At 40.6% G+C, this 20,300-nt stretch overlaps 1 long non-coding RNA gene across 1 annotated transcript; it reads left to right on the top strand.

Moving 5' to 3' along the window:
* Window positions 1–9,618: 9,618 nt before the first annotated feature.
* Window positions 9,619–12,223, top strand: LOC139354751 (uncharacterized). Its single transcript, XR_011605615.1, has 2 exons — window positions 9,619–11,991; window positions 12,053–12,223. It is a non-coding gene; the product is annotated as an uncharacterized lncRNA (long non-coding RNA).
* Window positions 12,224–20,300: the final 8,077 nt, after the last annotated feature.

Below are 20,300 nucleotides of genomic sequence, written 5' to 3'. Positions count from 1 at the left end.
AGCCCACAACGAATAGTAGGCAAGATGAAAGTTAACATAGAACACGGAAACATTCAAAAGATTTTAAACATTTATATTGTACCATCACTAAAGCAAGATCTATACTTGGGCATAGATTTTTGGAGGCTGTATGATCTTCTTCCCAAAAATCTGCATATATCCGAGCTAGAATCTAAAATCTAAACACGACTTGTCTGAAGCAGAAAAGTTAAGATTAGTTCATGTTATCAATTCTTTTCCTTCATTCGCTCAGGAAGGTCTTGGGCAGACTAGTTTGATTACACATACAATTGACGTGGGCAGTGCTAAGCCAGTCAAACAGCGTAATTTCCCCGTTTCACCTGCTGTTGAGAAGAGTATGTACGCAGAAATAGACAGAATGTTGCAATTAGGGGTTATTGAAGAGCCGGAAAGCGCTTGGTCCTCTCCCATCTTCATGGTTAATAAACCTGGCAAAGTGAGGATTTGTTTAGATTGCCGAAAGGTCAATAGTTTCACCGGTCAATAGTTTCATATCCACTTCCACAAATCAGTGGCATCTTAAGTCGGTTGCCAAGGGCCGAGTATATTACTAGTCTTGACTTGAAAGACGCCTATTGGCAAGTGCCATTGGAAGTTCAATCCCGAGATAAGACTGCATTTACAGTCCCCGGTAGGCCACTCTACCAATTATAGTAATGCCTTTTGGGCTTTGTAATGCCACCAGCACAATGTCTCGCTTGATGGACAAAGTCGTCCCACCGCATCTCAGGAACGAGGTATTCATATACTTGGATGACCTCCTGGTAGTATCGTCAAATTTTGAGAATCATCTTAACGTACTTAGGGAGATCGCCGTTCACATCAAGCGTGCAGGATTGACAATAAATATTGGCAAAAGTCATTTCTGCATGCGACGTGTACGTTATCTAGGTCATATCATTGGTGATGGCGGAATTCGTACAGATCCTGAAAAGGTGAAAGCAATCACCGAGTTTCCCGTCCCGAAAACCCTGCGAGGGTTGAGGAGTTTAATGGGCTTATGTGGCTGGTACCGCAAATTCGTTCCGAATTTTGCATCACTCGCTTCTCCTTTAACTGATTTAATGACAACCAAACGAAAGTTCAGTCTAACTCCAGAAGCACTAAAAGCCTTTGAAATCTTGAAGACTCGTCTTAGCGAAGCTCCGGTGTTATTTAGTCCGGACTTTTCTAAACCATTTGCTATCCATTGCGATGCTAGCAAGTCTGGTGTCGGTGCTGTGTTAGTACAGGTATCTCAGGAAGGAGACGAACGTCCTATAGCATTTATCTCGAAAAAACTAAATCGAGCTCAAAGAAATTATAATTAGCCTTGAAGAACTTTAGAGCTTACGTGGAAGGACATGATTTCACGATCATGACTGACCACGCCTCGCTTAAATGGCTTATGTCTAACCATGATCTCAGTTCTCGTTTAGCTCGATGGGCGTAAGCCTTGCAAAGATATCGATTTAAAATTGAGCATCGTAAGGGTACTATGAACGTGGTACCTGATTCCTTGTCCCGCGTTAACGACGACGAAGTCGCGGCGATAGATTTGCGAGAAGGTTTGTTAGTCGATATGAATTCGGACCACTTTAAATCTCCTGCTTACAAAGATCTAGTAGCTAAGGTCGAAGAGAAGAAAGATAATTTCCCTGATCTTAAAACAGAGGAGGGGTATTTGTATAGAAAAGCAGAACATTTAACTGGAGAGCAAGTACACGATGAATACGCATGGAAACTTTGGTTACCATCAGAGCTGATCCCCGAAGTTCTTTTCCAAGCCCATAACAGTCCATTAGCTTCCCATGGCGGGATACATAAGACTGTCGAGCGCGTTAGGAGGTATTATTTTTGGCCTCGCCTCGTACCTGACGTGAAAGCATACGTTAATGCCTGTGAGACATGTAAGTTCTCAGACCACCGCTAGGAAAAGCGCCAGAAACCGTGCGACTTTTTCAACGAATTTTCATCGATTTTCTCGGACCTTACCCACGTTCGAGAAGCGGGAATATCGGGATTTTCATAGTCCTAGATCATTTCTCTAAATTTGTATTTCTAAAACCTGTAAAGAAGATTAATGCTAGTGTTGTTATTAAGTACCTCGAAGGCGAGCTCTTCATGACTTTCGGTGTCCCGGAAACTGTCGTATCAGACAACGGATCCCAGTTCCGTTCTGAAGCGTTTCAGAAACTGATGAAGACGTATGAGATTTCACACATGCTGACGGCTGTTCATTCGCCTCAAGCTAACGCCTCTGAGCGAGTCAATCGTTCTGTTATTTCAGCGATTCGAGCTTACCTTCGTCCAGATCAGAAAGATTGGGATGAGTATTTGAATAGGATATGTTGTGCCTTGAGATCCTCGATCCATGCCAGTATCGGTACAACGCCGTACTATATGGCTTTCGGCCAGCATATGGTAACTTCCGGTTCTACTTATTCCTTGCTAAGGAGACTGAACATGCTAGATGATCGATCCTTGATGTTTAATAGGCAAGATTCATTTAAAATAATCCGAGAGGAAGCGACTAAGCAAATGCAGAAGGCTCACGATCGTAACGAAAAGCGTTATAATTTGCGCTCGAGAGCTGTTTCCTACGCTGAAGGGCAAGAGGTATTTCGACGCAATTTCAAGCAAAGCTGCTTTCAGACCGGCTATAACGCCAAGTTCGGTCCATCATTCGTAAAAGCCCGAGTTCGAAGAAAATTGGGAAGATCTTATTACGAACTAGAGGACTTGCAAGGTCGACTCTTGGGTAACTATCACTCGAAAGATATTCGCCAGTGATGCGACTCCAAGCGGTAATCTGTCTAGGGTATCTAGAGCCAAATACCCTAGCCTGATTCTAGCGGGGGGGGCTTTTGTAACGGCGCCTGTTACAAAAGCCCTATACAGGGTCCGCTTAAACCAAAGCTTGACCTAGTGTGGCCACCTGTGTCGGCTATTCGATATTTCGATAGTTTTGAACAGCTGAGCAAGGGTGGTCTTGGAAAGTTCTAGTTTTGACACCTGTCGGTCGTCATATGAAATATATTTCCGCCAAGAGCCTCGCTGGTATCCAGCCGATTCCGGTTAAGTTCTTCTTATTTTAACCTGCGAGAGAAACGGACGTGCCAGCAGCTCAAAATTTTAATTTCACTTAAAAGACTAAAAGTCCGAAATATATATTTTTTGAGTGGCATCCAGTATTTCTGAGTGGCATCCAGTATTCTAAGTGGTGTTTAGCACTCAGTGTGGCTGCCAGCTATAAAAGCTAGCCAGCGAATAAAGCTTAAAGTAAGTGCAAGTGCATTTGCGGCGTATTTAACCTCCAACAAAATTTCACTACAGGTATTTTTTAAAAATTCCGGGTGGAAAACCCAGCCAGTGCTGCCACAAGTTGCCGCCAAAGGCGCATCTTATTGATTCGGCCAACTTACTGGAGGATTTACCACCTCAAGAAGGCCAAAATCAAATCTCGGGGCCCAATCGTCAGGTATGGTTTTTTTTGAGACACGCATGTCGCCATATCTGTAATTAATTTAAATGCCCAATCGTCAGGTTGGCCCGCGAGGAATGATTTGGAGAGATTAGTGCCCTGAAGTACCCCTATCTACTATCTACCTATCTACGGGCTATGTAGTGCCTTTCAAGAAGTGCAGTTTTACTTAGAGCGGATCCGATGGCAGTTTAATTCATTTATATAACCTGTCCCGATGCCCATCATGCCACGCATCCGTACACCAGCCGAGTTTTAAGGGGTGCGCGTAGCCGTCTGGGAGGCTTCCGAGTGAAATATCGCTGCCGCAGATTTAGGGATTTATACCCGATTATGTTGTAAAAGCGCCGCGTGTGTGAACGGCCTTAACCTAGCCAACCGGGTTTAACCTTAATGGAGATAAAACTCGCTTTCGTATTGGATCAGTCCTAACCCTATTATATAACCAACGCGCTTTGAAAACCCGAATTTAAGAATTAATGTGAAAAGAAAATCAATGAAATCAAAGATATGTAAGCCATAAAGCAAACAATAACTTTTCGTAAAGCGTCAAGTGGCAACGCCATGTAAAGCGATAGTTATATTAACAAATTGAAAGAAAATAACCAGTCACTCGGGTTAAAAGAGATAATGCACGCCGAGAAGCTGTGATTTAATTTAAGAAGAGCTAGATTTTTTTTAGGTTTTAATGAATTATGTACGATGAATTAGGTACGGGTTACAAGTTTAGTTTAAATCGTTCGCGCGTCTAAGAGAAATGAGAGAAATGTTTATTTGCCCTTTGAATTCTATATGGCGAGAAATATCGCTACCCTTTAGATTACAGCCAACCCATCCCGTCCGGAGATCGATCTTCAACGTTGGAGGAAATGCCGTGAGTCACACTAACTAATCACATATATATATTACTTCACATTTCTCGCCTATCCGTAAAGTGAACGAAACTTATTTAAACATAAGCCCCGATCTAAAAACAATTAATTAATTAAAATACCTTGAGTTATTTGCATTCTCTATGAATTAATTTGCGATTTTCAAAAGAAGTTGAATATAAATTAAGATCGCCTATTGTTAAATCCTAAAGTCTCTAATTGCCTAAAAACATGAATTGATAAAATTTAGAGGAAGTCCCTTTAATAAGATTTTCTTGTGCAAAAATAATACAAGAAAACTAGAACTATCGAAAACTATTTCTTTAAGCTAAAATTTATATTTAGTAAAATACATTGTTATATCATGAATATTATATTCCAATACCTTATTTTTTTGAAATACCTTATGTTCTTTTTATAAATATTGAATATGACTTGTATCGCTTTCCACGGAAAATTAATTAGCTTTTCGAACAGGAATAAAACCATGGACCTGTAAATAACATTGAACTGAACTAAGCTGATATGTATGGTTCGATCCTCCAATAAACTTAGTTTCCTTATCAGAGAGTAGGTCGAGCCGGAAATTATCATCTGCTGTCAAAATACCATATAATAAGAACTGGTTCCTAAACTCGAGTGAATAGCTGACCGCAACGAGCAACATATATGTGAAAGGAACTCGTCCCAATCTTTTTTATCACTTGTGACATATGACCTAATAGCAGCGATTACCGACTTGTTAACCCGTTCTGACAAATTTCCCTGTGGGGCTTGGACTAAAGTTAAAGCAGCTTCTGAACGAAATTGATCTCCGTTCTCTGAGATAATCGTCTCGGAGACATCAAAGGTGTGAAATACATGGGACTCCAGATACTTTACTACCACATTAGAGATCATCTTCTTCACAGCATGCAAAAGAACAAACTTCGTGAAGTGATCCAGAACAATAAGAATGCCTTTATTGCCGCTTCGTGAGCGAGGGTATGGTCCTAGAAAATCAATATAAAGCTTTTGGAAGAATCTCCGCGACCCTGAAGGTTTTGCTAAGTGTAGCCTTAACTCTCAACCAAATCAAAATATTTCAACGACTTAAAATGCTCCGATCCCAAATCCACAAATAAACCATTTTGAAAATCTAAAGCCGCTAATTCGTCTTCATGTACCATGGACAATACATCCGGAACCACATTTAGCTTTCCCCGTCTGTGCTCAATTTTAAAGTTGTATGCCTGAAATTTTAGAGCCCATCTGGCCAAGCGGGAACTCAGGTCAAACTGCGACATAAGCCATTTTAAGGAGGCATGGTCCGTTATTATAGTGAAATTCTGGCCCTCTACATATGCCCTAAAACTTTTCAAACATACAATGGCTGCTAAGCATTCCTTCTCGGTAACAGAATAGTTTTGCTGGGCCCTGCAGAGTTTTTAGAAACAAATGCTATTGGACACTTACCTCCATCAGGTGAATGTTGTACTAGCACTCCTCCAACCCCGGTCTTGCTGGCATCGCGGTGTATGTAGAGCGGCCTCGAAAAATCGGCACTTCTAAGGACAGGAGCTTGGCTTAATTTTTCTTTGAGCTCTTCAAAGGCCTCTAATGCTGCTTTAGTAAATACAAACTTCCGCTTCTGAGTGAGCAAGTTCTTTATTGGAGATGTAATGGCAGCAAAGTTGCTTATGAATTTTCTATACCACCCGTATAAACCCAAGAAACTTCGCAACGCTTTGAGGGACTTGGAAGTAGGAAAAGCGAAGATAGCCGAAATTTTTTTCGGATCCATTCGTACCCCACCGTCTCACACATTATGACCCAAATATTTTACCCTCTTAGCACAAAATTTACTCAGACCAGCTCTTTACCTAAGATCACTGGCTCCAGATTCGCGTGATCCCTTTAGATACCCTTACGACCGCATAATCACCTGCAGAGTTTAAGCAAAGTAATTACTGCATGTTTTCGTTTAAATCCATTTTTAATAATCTAAATTAAATTCTATACCTATGTTGCCGGAGCGGGTTACTCCCCTTTTGACACTGGGAAAAGACTTAAGTGGAATACAACTGCAAATGTCAATAGCAGAAGGGAATAAGAACGCTAGAGGCTATGTAAACTATCGATGTCTAATAACCAAAAAAAACAATAGTTTTATCTCTATAAGGATAAACAGATATTATCACTAGGTACGCAAAGTATGAGGTAATCTTAAATTTTAATAAAGGGTCTAAATATATATAAAATATAGAGAAATTTGATTGTTGGTTCCATAGACAAGATATGCTTAAAGTTTTAAAGGGCTCTTATTCTTCAAAAGAAATATTTTCCATTATTTGGTTCTAAATGTTGTTCTTATCTTTTCTCAGTGTATTCACGGCTTAATTTTACTTCATTACTAACATTTTTATTTATTTATTTATCTTTTTTAACTGTTCTCCTACTAATGAATAACGTTCGGCCTTAGCACAACAAAAGTTTTCCTAATGATCATATAAATCTTCAATTTAATTTGCGTTTAGCTGGTGTACATGTTCTCTTTGACTTTTGTTTGACCATTTTAATAGTCATTAAATTCGAATGCCCAGAATTTATACTCTTAACCAAAGAATACAAATTTTTGTAGTAACTCACTTTGTGCACTCTGCACCACTAAAGATCGATCTCTCGAGCGGTGGCTGTAAAAGAATAGCGGCTCTCGTTCGCGAAGGGTTAAATCAGTGGTCGGCACACACATACCATCACAAGTTTGCCTTGCATTAGTGTGAGTGTAACAAACACGAAGTTTGCGCGCGGCGTGCTGAAGCGAGACGTTTCTCTGCTTTGCACTGAGATCCTCTGCCGCAGCAACAAAAAAGCGCGCCGAAGTTTAGAAAAAATGACCCGAAGACTTATGCCGAAGTCACACGAACATGTACGTTATACGTGAGCGAGCAGAGGATGGGCAGAACACTTCCCTATGCTCACTAGATAGGCCGCTGCCGACCACTGGGTTAAATAGAGTAGAGTAAAGGGGTATACTAGATTCGTCGGAAAGTATGTAACAGGCAGAAGGAAGCGTTTCCGACCCCATAAAGTGTATATATTCTTGATCAAGATCACTAGCCGAGTCGATCTAGCCATGCCCGTCTGTCCGTCTGTCCGTCTGTCCGTATGAGCGCTGAGATCTCGGAAACTATGAGAGTTAAAATACTGGGGTTAGGCACGCAGATTCCTGAGATTCCTGCGCAGCGCAAGTTTGTTTCAGTAGAGTGCCAAGCCCACTCTAAAGCCCACAAACCGCCCAAAAACGGTGGCTCCTACAGTTTTGATGCTAGAATAAAAATTTTAATTGAAATGTATTGTTCTCGTCAATACCTATCGATTGACCCAAAAAAATTTGCCACGCCCATTTTAACGCCCACAAACCGCGAAAACCTGTGACGCCCACAATTTTCATGCTAGATAATAAATTTTAACTGAAATGTTTTTGGTCTCGTGAATACCTATCGATTGATCCAAAAAAAAATTTGCCACGCCCACTCGAACGCCCATAACGCTTAATTCTGTATACCGCCGGTAGGTGGCGCATTTTAATCTCGCTTTGCTGCTTGCATATCTCTATTTAGCTGAGTAACGGGTATCTGATAGTCGAGGTACTCGACTATAGCTTTCTTCCTTGTTATTCTTTCATTCGGTTCTACCTAAGCATATATTTTCTACTTTTAAAACATTTTATTTTTTTTAATATTTAATTTAATTTAATTTTAAAACTTTTCTCTCAGTGTGTATTCTGTGCATATTTAGTGACTATGACCGATCTAGCACTCATCCGGAGTAAGTTAAATCCCTTCAGTTCTGCAGTAGGGACGCGGTGACATGGCTCAATGCAAAAAGCTTTTTGGTTTTTTTTGTGCGTAGAAGACTGCCTACGAAAACGATCGTGCAACAAAGAGAGGCAGATATTTGGAGCTTCCCTCTCTTTCTTTGTCTTATTATCTCCCTGCACTCGGCGCTCTCAGAGACAAATTTCGGCCGGTCCGTTATTTCTTTTGCGTCTCTCCGTTATGTTCGGCTAGCGACTAATGTTTCGGCGGAAAAATTTTCGTGGCGCAGACATGTGAATGCCCTAATATTTTAGGAGTATATCGAAAAAAAAAACAACTAATATTGTTTTATAAATTATTATTTGATTATAGTTAAATTAAGCAAATTGAATTTACTTTTAATGTTATGCTTACGAATTATACATTAATATTACAATATAATTTTTTAGTTAAGTTATAGAAATTAAGTCCGTTGAAATTGATTTAAATATTTAAAACATTTTTATGTCACCATTTTTAGAAAATTCGTATTGTATATTTTACTTAAGAAGTAAACATTATACAGTCGGATATTTTTCGCTTTAGAAAGGGTATAGGTGCAGTGGCACGTGCCAACAGCAAAGAGAAAACAAAAGAAATCAAGTAAAGGGGTAAGAGGAAGACTTGGTTCATTCTGTTTGAGTTATTGAAAGGAAAGCAAGCCATTTAAATTGTGCACCTCAGATTTTTATACCCGTTACTCGTAGAGTAAAAGGGTATACTAGATTCGTCGGAAAGTATGTAACAGGCAGAAGGAAGCGTTTCCGACCCCACAAAGTATATATATTCTTGATCAGGAGCACTAGCCGAGTCGATCTACCCATGTCCGTCTGTCCGTCTGTCCGTCTGTCCGGATGAACGCTGAGATCTCGGAAACTATGGGAGCTAGGCTATTGAGATTTGGCGTGCAGATTCCTGAGATTCCTGCGCAGCGCAAGTTTGTTTCAGTAGAGTGCCAAGCCCACTCTAAAGCCCACAAACCGCCCAAAAACGGTGGCTCCTACAGTTTTGATGCTAGAATAAAAATTTTAATTGAAATGTATTGTACTCGTCAATACCTATCGATTGACCCAAAAAAATTTGCCACGCCCATTTTAACGCCCACAAACCGCGAAAACCTGTGACGCCCACAATTTTCATGCTAGATAATAAATTTTAACTGAAATGTTTTTGGTCTCGTGAATACCTATCGATTGATCCAAAAAAAATTTGCCACGCCCACTCGAACGCCCATAACGCTTAATTCTGTATACCGCCGGTAGGTGGCGCATTTTAATCTCGCTTTGCTGCTTGCATATCTCTATTTAGCTGAGTAACGGGTATCTGATAGTCGAGGTACTCGACTATAGCTTTCTTCCTTGTTATTCTTTCATTCGGTTCTACCTAAGCATATATTTTCTACTTTTAAAACATTTTATTTTTTTTAATATTTAATTTAATTTAATTTTACAACTTTTCTCTCAGTGTGTATTCTGTGCATATTTAGTGACTATGGCCGATCTAGCACTCATCCGGAGTAAGTTAAATCCCTTCAGTTCTGCAGTAGGGACGCGGTGACATGGCTCAATGCAAAAAGCTTTTTGGTTTTTTTTTGTGCGTAGAAGACTGCCTACGAAAACGATCGTGCAACAAAGAGAGGCAGATATTTGGAGCTTCCCTCTCTTTCTTTGTCTTATTATCTCCCTGCACTCGGCGCTCTCAGAGACAAATTTCGGCCGGTCCGTTATTTCTTTTGCGTCTCTCCGTTATGTTCGGCTAGCGACTAATGTTTCGGCGGAAAAATTTTCGTGGCGCAGACATGTGAATGCCCTAATATTTTAGGAGTATATCGAAAAAATAAACAACTAATATTGTTTTATAAATTATTATTTGATTATAGTTAAATTAAGCAAATTGAATTTACTTTTAATGTTATGCTTACGAATTATACATTAATATTACAATATAATTTTTTAGTTAAGTTATAGAAATTAAGTCCGTTGAAATTGATTTAAATATTTAAAACATTTTTATGTCACCATTTTTAGAAAATTCGTATTGTATATTTTACTTAAGAAGTAAACATTATACAGTCGGATATTTTTCGCTTTAGAAAGGGTATAGGTGCAGTGGCACGTGCCAACAGCAAAGAGAAAACAAAAGAAATCAAGTAAAGGGGTAAGAGGAAGACTGTTTGAGTTATTGAAAGGAAAGCAAGCCATTTAAATTGTGCACCTCAGATTTTTATACCCGTTACTCGTAGAGTAAAAGGGTATACTAGATTCGTCGGAAAGTATGTAACAGGCAGAAGGAAGCGTTTCCGACCCCACAAAGTATATATATTCTTGATCAGGAGCACTAGCCGAGTCGATCTAGCCATGTCCGTCTGTCCGTCTGTCCGGATGAACGCTGAGATCTCGGAAACTATGGGAGCTAGGCTATTGAGATTTGGCGTGCAGATTCCTGAGCTTCCTACGCAGCGCAAGTTTGTTTCAGTAGACTGCCACGCCCACTCTAACGCCCACAAACCGCCCAAAACTGTGGCTCCTACAGTTTTGATGCTAGATAGAAAATTTTAACTGAAATGTAATGTTCTCATCAATACCTATCGATTGACCCAAAAAAAAGTTTGCCACGCCTACTTTAACGCCCACAAACCGCAAAACCCTGTGACGCCCACAATTTTCATGCTAGATAAAAAATTTTAACTGAAATGTTTTGGTCTCGTCAATACCTATCGATTGATCCAAAAAAAATTTGCCAAACCCACTCTAACGCCCATAACGCTTAAATCTGTATACCGCCGGTAGGTGGCGCATTTTAATCTCGCTTTGCTGCTTGCATATTTCCATTTAGCTGAGTAACGGGTATCTGATAGTCGAGGTACTCGACTATAGCGTTCTTCCTTGTTTTTTTTTCCATTTTTTAAAGTGAAAATAATAAAGTCAGGTAAGTGTTACACTAAGTTTAAGATGTTTTGAATTGATCTTAGTTTAAAGTATTAAGGTATTCAATGGGTTCCGTTAGCCGAAAGTGGATGATGAAATGTTTTGCGTCTATAAAAATCCTGCAAAGGGTAAAACAGAGCTCTAAAAGGTGAATATGAAATTAAACAAATAAAACGCATTTTTTAAACATATGCCCAAAAATTTTTCAGGAGCGTTGGCCAAGGATTTGGAGGACCCGGACAAAGGTTTAAGGAATACCAATAATTGTTCTTTAACAGAAAACCTAAATAACACTACTAAATTAAAATAAATTTAAAAGTAAAGAAAAATTTATGTATTTTAAATTCTATATTTTCATAAGTGAAAACTCATGGGAAAAATTCTGATTTTCACAAGTGATTTCACTTGGGACGTGTCACTTGCAAGTAATTTCATAAGTAAAAACTCATGGAAAAATTCTGATTTTTACAAGTGATTTCACTTGGGACGTGTCACCGGCACTTGGCAGACCATACGAAAAATAAGTATAAGGAACAACTATATCTTAAAGCTCCCATAGGAATAATCGTATAAAAAATTTAAGAAAATTATTTATTTTATGTTTTTTAACATACAAACTCAAACACTTGGAAATAACATTTTTTTATTAGTTTTGAATTTCGAATTTATTTTTATCAAAATCGGACAACTATATAATAGGAACGATCGAAAAATTAGTGGGAAAATAATATAAAGGCTTCGGTGTTTTTTAACATGTAACCTCCTTCGCTTGAAAATGACATTTTTTAATTAGCCCATAGCCGAAAGTGGATCATGAAATGTTTGGTGCCAATAAAAATCCTGCCTAGGGCTAAACACAGCTCTAAAAGGTAAGTATACAAATAAACAAGTAAAACGCTTTTTTAAACATATGCCCATACATTTTTTCAGGAGCGTTGGCCAAGGATGCGGGGGACCCGGACAAAGTTTTAAGGAAGGGGATGACCAATGTAATAAGCAAATTAACGTATCATAAAACTAGGCTTACTAACAATAATTGTCCTTTAACAGAAAACCTAAATAACACTTTTTAATTAAAATTAATTTAAAAGCAAATATAAATGTATGTATGTATTTTAAATTCTATATTTTCATAAGTGAAAACTCATTGAAAATATTCTGAATTTCACAAGGGATTTCTTAAGTGAAAAATATTCTGAGTTTAAGAAGGTAATTCACGTCGGACGTGTCACCGGCAGGTGACAGGCCATACGACAAATGAGTATACGAAACAAGTGAAATCCCGTGGGACTTCAAAAATTTTTTTAGTATTTTCTATATGGAGTGTCACTTGTTCTTCACTTGTACAAGAGGACATGTCCCACGAATTTCGAAAGATGATTCACAAGTGAAACTTTTTTTTTTGGAACTGAAGGGATGTTAAAGAAATCCTAACACATCAGTCGTCATCTAGCTTTCTTTGTGTTCAGACGTGCTTAAAATTCTCGCTATGTTACTTCCCCGCTGTCCCGAGTGCAATACCGATGTTACATTGGCCCAACTTCGCGCTTCGGATGCTGTTCGCTGTTCTTTGTGCCGTCGCGCCTATTATACTTCTTGCGTAGCCCTAACGTATTGTGGCAATGTGATAGCTGTGTCGTTGCGAATGATACGCATTCTAAAATTGATGAATTCGATGATAAATTATAAGCCCTGGAGCGCTTATATCAGGGCCTTCATAATAAATTCTTAGAGGCGTTCCCCCCTAAAGATGATGCATTGACTCAGAATTTAAATGTAAATCCCAAACCTCGTCTACCGAGGCCTACCAACGTAGCTGCAGCTCCCCAGCCATATGCGGATGCTGCTGCTACGTCTTCCGCGGTCGTTGACCCTTCTAATCATGCTCTGGATATTGAGAGAGGAAGTTTCATACAGGTTCGAAATAAGAAGAGAAGGAACAACAACAAGCCCAATATACATGTTGTTTGAGTGGCTCCTATTGCCGAAGATCTTCATGTTTTGCCGACCAAGAAATTTTTGCATGTCGGAAAGTTTGCAACTGATACAGAGTCGAATGCTGTTTTAAAATATGTGTCCACCAAGCTTAAGGTGGATGCTAGTTCTCTCACTGTTGTAAAACTTGTAAAAAAAAGATGTTGACGTTTAATTAAATTTCAAGCTTGGTATCCCCGATCACCTTTATGATTTAGTCTTCAAAACCGATTTCTGGCCGAACCCAGTTAAGGTCAAAAGATGTATTCATAGAGAACGGGCCATTGTGGTAGGGGATGAAATCTTATCTAATTTGCCGGAGCCTGGACAAACTTCAACATCAAGTCATCCATCAAAAAACCCCTAGTGTTCGACGCCACTTGCGTCGATACTTTTGCGGGACATCTTCTGCAAGCTTTTCCTCATTTGTCGAAGTCGTTTTCGCAACAACATCGGCAGCTGCTTGCCTTTCTCACTGCGCTCTCATCATCTTCTGTGTCTCTCCTAACGCACCATCAACAACATCAGCCGGAGCTTTTGTTGTCCGCTTTGCGCGACATTCGCTGTACGCCTGGCTCTTATATCGGTGCGCTCCTCAGAGTTGCGCTCTCATCATCTTGCGCCTCTCTCCCGTTGCACCATCAACAACATCAGCTGGAGCTTTTGTTTTCCGCTTTTCGCGACATTCGCCTTGCGCCTGGCTCTAATACCGGAGCGCTCCTCGGAGTTGCGCTTACATCATTTTCCGTTGCTCTCCTGACGCTTCATCAACAACATCAGCCGGAGCTTTTGTTGTCCGCTTTGCGCGACATTCGCTGTCCGCCTGGTTCTAGTATCGGTGCGCTCCTCGGAGTTGCGCTCTCGTCATCTTGCGCCTCTCTCCCGCTGCACTATTAACAACATCAGCTGGAGCTTTTGTTGTCCGCTTTGTGCGACATTCACCGTCCGCCTGGCTCTAATATCGGCGCGCTCCTCGGAGTTGCGCTCTGATACTAATGAGCTCAGCGCGTCTCTTGGGATAGCGCTCTCTTATATGAGTAGACGGATACACTCTTCACTGCGCTCTTCACCATCTCTCTCTATTGATGCAATTTCTTCTGCGCTTTTTGGATGGCCGTCACAGAACAGGCAAATCATTTACATATTCCCCATTCGACTGCACTATTATTCCTTGGAACGACGATCTCAACCAGCCTATAAAAATACGTACGGATACGTTGCGCAAGGTACTTAATAGTACTTATGAGCATGCGAAGCCGACATCTAATTTTAATGTAGAGAATTCCTCTTCAACAATATGCACTGACTGGCAACCTGCCTAAATTCTAACTTTAGTTCCTAAATTATTCCAAGTTTTTCGTAAAGATAGAGACTTCGGCAGAATGCAATGCGAGAGAGGAGGTGGTGTCATCGTGGCTGTTAGCCGTAAATTCTGTTGCAATGTAATCCGACTCCTTAATGATGGCAGTGATTCTGGGCTTTAGCAGGCTCACTTAGACAACATCTCTAACATCCATGCCAGATTGGAGGACTATGATGGCGTATGTGACTTCAACGACAGCTCTGTTTTCTGGACGTGGGACCCAGAAGCACCTGCTATGGTGCCCGGAAATGTTCATCATTCACATGAAATAATTGTCATTGATGACTGTTTTAGTATATGGGCCCGACCCAAATTAATAATATTTTCAATGATTTTCATAAACTTCTTGATTTAATCTTCATTAATTCTATTGTTCACTCTAACGTAACTCTGGCTGAATTTACGATTTCAAATTGTGTTGTACATCACAAACCCTTGTGCTTAAATATCGAATTTTACAGCTGCCATTCAATGATTTTAATCCTAGATATATATTTGATCACTCTAGTTCAAGTTCCCTAAGGGATTGCCTGCTATCCTTAAATTGGGGTGCCTTGCTATCGAACCCTTGCATTGAAACTAATTATAAAACCTTTCTTTCAACGATTAGAAATACTCTTGACAGCATAGTCCGTTCCAAGGTACGGGGTTCCTACAGGCTTCCTTGGTATACTTACCTTAGGAACAAATACTACAAAAAAATTTTCTAAAACACATAACCCGGCCGATGGTGTAAGACATAGGCAGCACAAACGTGAGTTTCTTAATACATTTCTATATAACTAATAGATTTGTGAAGTTAAGCATAGTTTGAAGGCCAAACTCTAAGGCGTTTTGGCGCTTTGTTAACTCAAAAAAATCACATTCGTCTATACCTTCTTCCTTAAGAATTCCAGTCTTTACCTACCCCTGCAAATTATGTTCTCTTCTTCTTTGTCTCAAGGAAGGTTCCCAATTGGGTGGAAAATTTCTAGAGTCATGCCGGTCCATAAAAGATGAAGTAAATTTGATATTTCTAACTATAGGCCAATTGCAAAATTCAGCAACATAGCTAAATTGTACGAAAGAATAATTTTCAAAAAATTATCTTTCTTAATAATCAACATGGCTTTATGCCCAGTCGATCTACGACGACCAACTTAGCTGTATTTACCAATCACTGTATTCTTGCGTTTGAGGATCTTTTTCAGATGGACACGATTTGCACAGATTTTGCCAAAGCTTTTGACAAAGTTTGATTATCATGTTGAAGTAGGTGGTGCATTATCCCATCCTTATAAAGCGATATCTGGACTTTCTCAAGGCAGCTCTCTTGGCCCTTTACTTTTCATTATTTTTATAAATGACATTTGTGACTGTATCCATTTTTCTAGCTTCCTTCTTTATGTAGATGACGTAAAGATCTATAGGACTGTCAGTACGGTAAGTGATTCGATATTGCTTCAATCTGACCTAGATAGTATCGGTAGTTGGTGTTCCAACAATTTTTTGGCTTTAAACCTTAACAAATGCCACATCGTTCGTTATGCGAAACGTTCTGTAATTATTCCGCCCACTTATCACATCAATAACAACCCTCTCTCTGTTTTGAATGAAATAGTTGATCTGGGGGTATTATTTGATGACAAATTTCTGTTTAATGAGCACCTGAATTTTATATAACCTAAGGCTCATACAATGTTCGTCTGTTTGTTAAGCGAATCACTTTATTATTCAAAGATCCGTATTCCAGATTGTCTGTATACTCTGCCTTTATCCGTTCTAGGGTTGAATATGCTTCCTTTATTTGGAATCCCTCGGGAAGTGTCCAGATCAATAGAATTGAGAGGTTGCAGAAAATGTTTATGAAGTTTGCATTGCATTCCTTGCATTTTACTAAACCGGCTTCGCCCTGTGATAGTCAGTGTTCCCTGCTTCACACTTGTTCCTTGAAGGATCGCCGTGCAAATGCTGGCCTTCTCTTTCTGAATGATCTGCTAGTAGGAAATATTGAATATCCTTGCCTGTTGGGATGCATCAATTTTAATGTTCCTGCCAGGAATCTCCCTACCATGGTTCCATTCCTGGACCGTGCTGTCAGGACTAATTATGCTCGCAATGAGCCACTACTAAGGGCTCTTAGATTGCTTAATTCTTTGCCTTCTAGCATTAGATTCAGCTGGGGGGCCAAGAAAGATATGCTAAGGCAAACCCTTAGGGAATATTTTAAAATTAATTTTCAATACTAGACTTAAGGTAATCATATGTAGCCAGATAAGGACTTAGCCATTGGCGATAAGTAAATAAATAAATAGATAAATAAAACATTTATGTCTTTTAAAAAATTTAAAAAACTGCAAATCAATGAGTTAATCGCTGTAGCGCTGCTGTTCACTATTTACTAGTGTTCCGGATTCTTTTTCTGGCTCTCCCTAAGACCGTTGGATAATTTTCCATATGCACGTGATGGAGCCCTGAAGTTGCGTTTTTGGCCAATTTAAACACTGGCCGACTGAATTGGAATCCTGGTGGACTACATATTCACTCTGTACAAACTATCGAGCTACTGCTGCTCTTGATTGTTTCAGCAATTAAATGCTGCTGCTCAGTTAACTACAGAGGGTGATCCGCTGATGCGGTTACAAAATGCGCTTTTCTGTCCGCTAAGATTAGATGAACGCTGTGAGATCTCTAGGCCTTAGTTCGCGGTGGGAAACTGCTGGTGCTTGGTTGACTACTGAAGGTGCTCCTGTGGACGCGGTGGTCGACTGCGTGACTACAAGCTCGGCTGCCGGAGGGTGCTCCTGTGACGCAGTGGGCGACCGCGTGACTTCAAACACGGCTGCCAGGCGGTGCTCCTGTGGACGCGGTGGGCGACCGCGTGACTCCAAGCACGGCTGCCAGGAGGTGCTCCCGTGGACACTGTGGGGATCCGTCGATCTTCCAGCGTTTGTTGGGCGCGTCCATGCCCGTGCTAACCAGCACTTGCTGCAGCTGCGGGAGGCCAATGCGGCTCGCTATTCCAATAGGATTAAAGAAAATCTGTAAGACGAACGTCGTCAGAAACCCGCTTAAGCCCGGTTATCATTTCAGCTTACCTAGGCAACTGCCAATATAAATAAATATCCAACTCGGTTTTCAGAACACTAGTTCGTATATTTCTTTCGCACTTAGCTTTGGCTGAAAGAAAAGAACGTGTCCGGAATTCGCATGCAGATCTGTGAAGTTGGCCGAGGTGCAGAAGCCGAGCTTTGGATTGCGACTCTGTTGCAGCTGATTTATTCCAGCTGATCTAATGCAGCTGCAGCTGAGGTCCAAAACCGCTTCAGACGCTGTTACAAACATCATATCGCTTTTTATTTTCATCATGCATCTTCTGCTTCAGTATGAACAATCTCGAAAGAGTCCGAACGGTTAAGCAATACGGAACGGTCGTCGAGCAAGATAAGCTTTCTAAGATAACCATAGACCATGTAGTAAGGTGACGGTCCGATACTAGAATGCACCGAGGAACGCAAAGCGTAACTAATCCTACTCAAATTCTCGTCCCAGTCCTTTTGGTCAGAACGTACATAAGCGCTTATTCCTGAGATGACTAAGCGATTAACGAGTTCCGAAGCGTTATCTTGAGGGGCATGCACAGCTGTTAACACGTGCGTTCTCCGTACTGTTGCATTAGCTTTTTAAAACCTTCAGCACGAAACTGGTAGCCGTTATCTGAAACAATGGACTCTGGCACCCTGCATGACACTAAAAGTTCAATTTCAAGATACTTTACCACTACAGCGGTATTTATCTTATAGGGGTCCGAGGAAATCAATGAAAAGTCGCCGGAAAACCCGTTGTGTTTCCGGAGCTTTTCTCAACGGCGGACGCAGAGAACAATTTGGCGACTTGGTGGATTTGCACACTTCGCAAGCATTGACATACGCTTTCATATATTTTACTAATCCGAGCCAATAGTAGTATCGCCTAAGTCTCTCAATAGTTTTGTGTATCCCGCCGTGCGAGCATAAAGGACTGTCATGAGCGCGAGCAAGGACATTTGGGATAATTTCTTTCGGAACCCATAGCTTCCATGCATACTCATCATGAAGGGTTTCTCCCGTCAGATGTTCTGCTTTTCTATATAAAAATCCACTATCGACTTTAAAATCAGGGAAATTAGCCTCGTTAGCGCTAACACTATCGACTAATCTTTTGTAACCAGCAGACTTGAAATGACTGGAGTTTAAATCGACAAGAAGACCATCTTGTAGATCTATAGAAGCAAGCTCGTCTTCGTTGACTTGAGAAAGTGAATCGGGAACTACGTTCAATCAAACCTTGCGGTGATCGATATGAAACTTGAAAGGTTGTAAAGCAATCGCCCATCGTTCCAGTCGAGAATTTAAGTCGCGATTGGCCACAAGCCACTTAAGAGAAGCGTGATCGGTGATAATTATACCCGTTACTTGTAGAGTAAAAGGGTATACTAGATTCGTCGGAAAGTATGTAACAGGTAGAAGGAAGCGTTTCCGACGCATAAAGTGTATATATTCTTGATCAGGATAACTAGCCGTGTCGATCTAGCCATGTCCGTCTGTCCGTCTGTCTGTCCGTCCGGATGAACGTTGAAATCTCGGAAACTATTAGAGCTAGGCTATTGGCATTTGGCATGCAGATTCCTGAGCTTTTGAAGTTACGCAAGTTTGTTTTGGCGCCTACAGTTTTAATGCTAGAATAACAATTTTAACTGAAATGTATTGTTCTCATCAATACCTATCGACTGACCCAAAAAAAGTTCGACACTCCCACTTTGACGCCCACAAACCGCCCACAAACTTCAAAAAATCGCACATATGAACGCGGATATTTCGGAAACTATCAAAGATAGAGAATTGGGATTTCAGATTAAGATTTCGTAGCCTTGTACGCAGCGCAAGTTTGTTATGCGAATATGCCACGCCCACTCTAACGCCCACAAGCCGCGTAAGCCTGTGGCGCCCACAATTGTATGCTTGATAAAAAATTTAACTGAAATGTATTAGTCTCGTCAATACCTAAATACCTATAAGTTTGTCACGCCCATTCTAACGCCCATAACGCCTAAATCTGTCTACCGCCCACATAACCATATATTGAGATCACGGGTAGGTGGCGCATTTCAATCTCGCTTTGCTGTTGCATATCTCCATTTCCATTTCCAGTAGACCATCTTGTAGATCTATAGAAGCAAGCTCGTCTTCGTTGACTTGAGAAAGTGAATCGGGAACTACGTTCAATGAAACCTTGCGGTGATCGATATGAAACCCCTTTGGTCCCTTAAGCTGAGTAACAGGTATCTGATAGTCGAGGTACTCGACTATAGCGTTCTTCCTTGCTTGGAAGCTGTGACCTTAAGCGTACGCTCGGAAATGTTTAAGAGCATCAATCGCTGCCAAGCACTGTTGCTCCGTGATAGTATAGTTTCGTTAAGCCTTGTTCAACTTTTTCGACACGAAAGCAGTCGTACGCTCGTCTCCTTCATCAGAAACCTGAACCAGAACTGCTCCTACCCCGATCTAGCTGGTATTACAATATATTCAGAAGGTCTTAGAAAAATCTGGATTGCACAGTACAGGCGCCACCGTTAAACACTTCTTTAATTCTGTAAATGCCTTTATTGCTTCAGGGACCAAACTTAATTTACGCTTTGTCGTTATCAGGTCTGTTAAAGGGGCTGATAGATCACAAAAATGGGAACGAACTTTCTATACCAGCCACAGAGTCCCATAAAGCTTCTTAGTCCACGGAGGGTTTTCGGAATCGGAAAATCTGTGATAGCCGCCACTTTCACTGGGTCTGTGCGTATTATGCCATCACCAATGATGTGTCCTAAGT

Source organism: Drosophila suzukii, unplaced genomic scaffold (assembly GCF_043229965.1).
Source record: "Drosophila suzukii unplaced genomic scaffold, CBGP_Dsuzu_IsoJpt1.0 scf_20, whole genome shotgun sequence".
NCBI classification, from domain to species: domain Eukaryota; kingdom Metazoa; phylum Arthropoda; class Insecta; order Diptera; family Drosophilidae; genus Drosophila; species Drosophila suzukii.
Note: the sequence above shows the minus strand (reverse complement) of the source record. Positions and strands in the feature narration are given on the sequence as shown.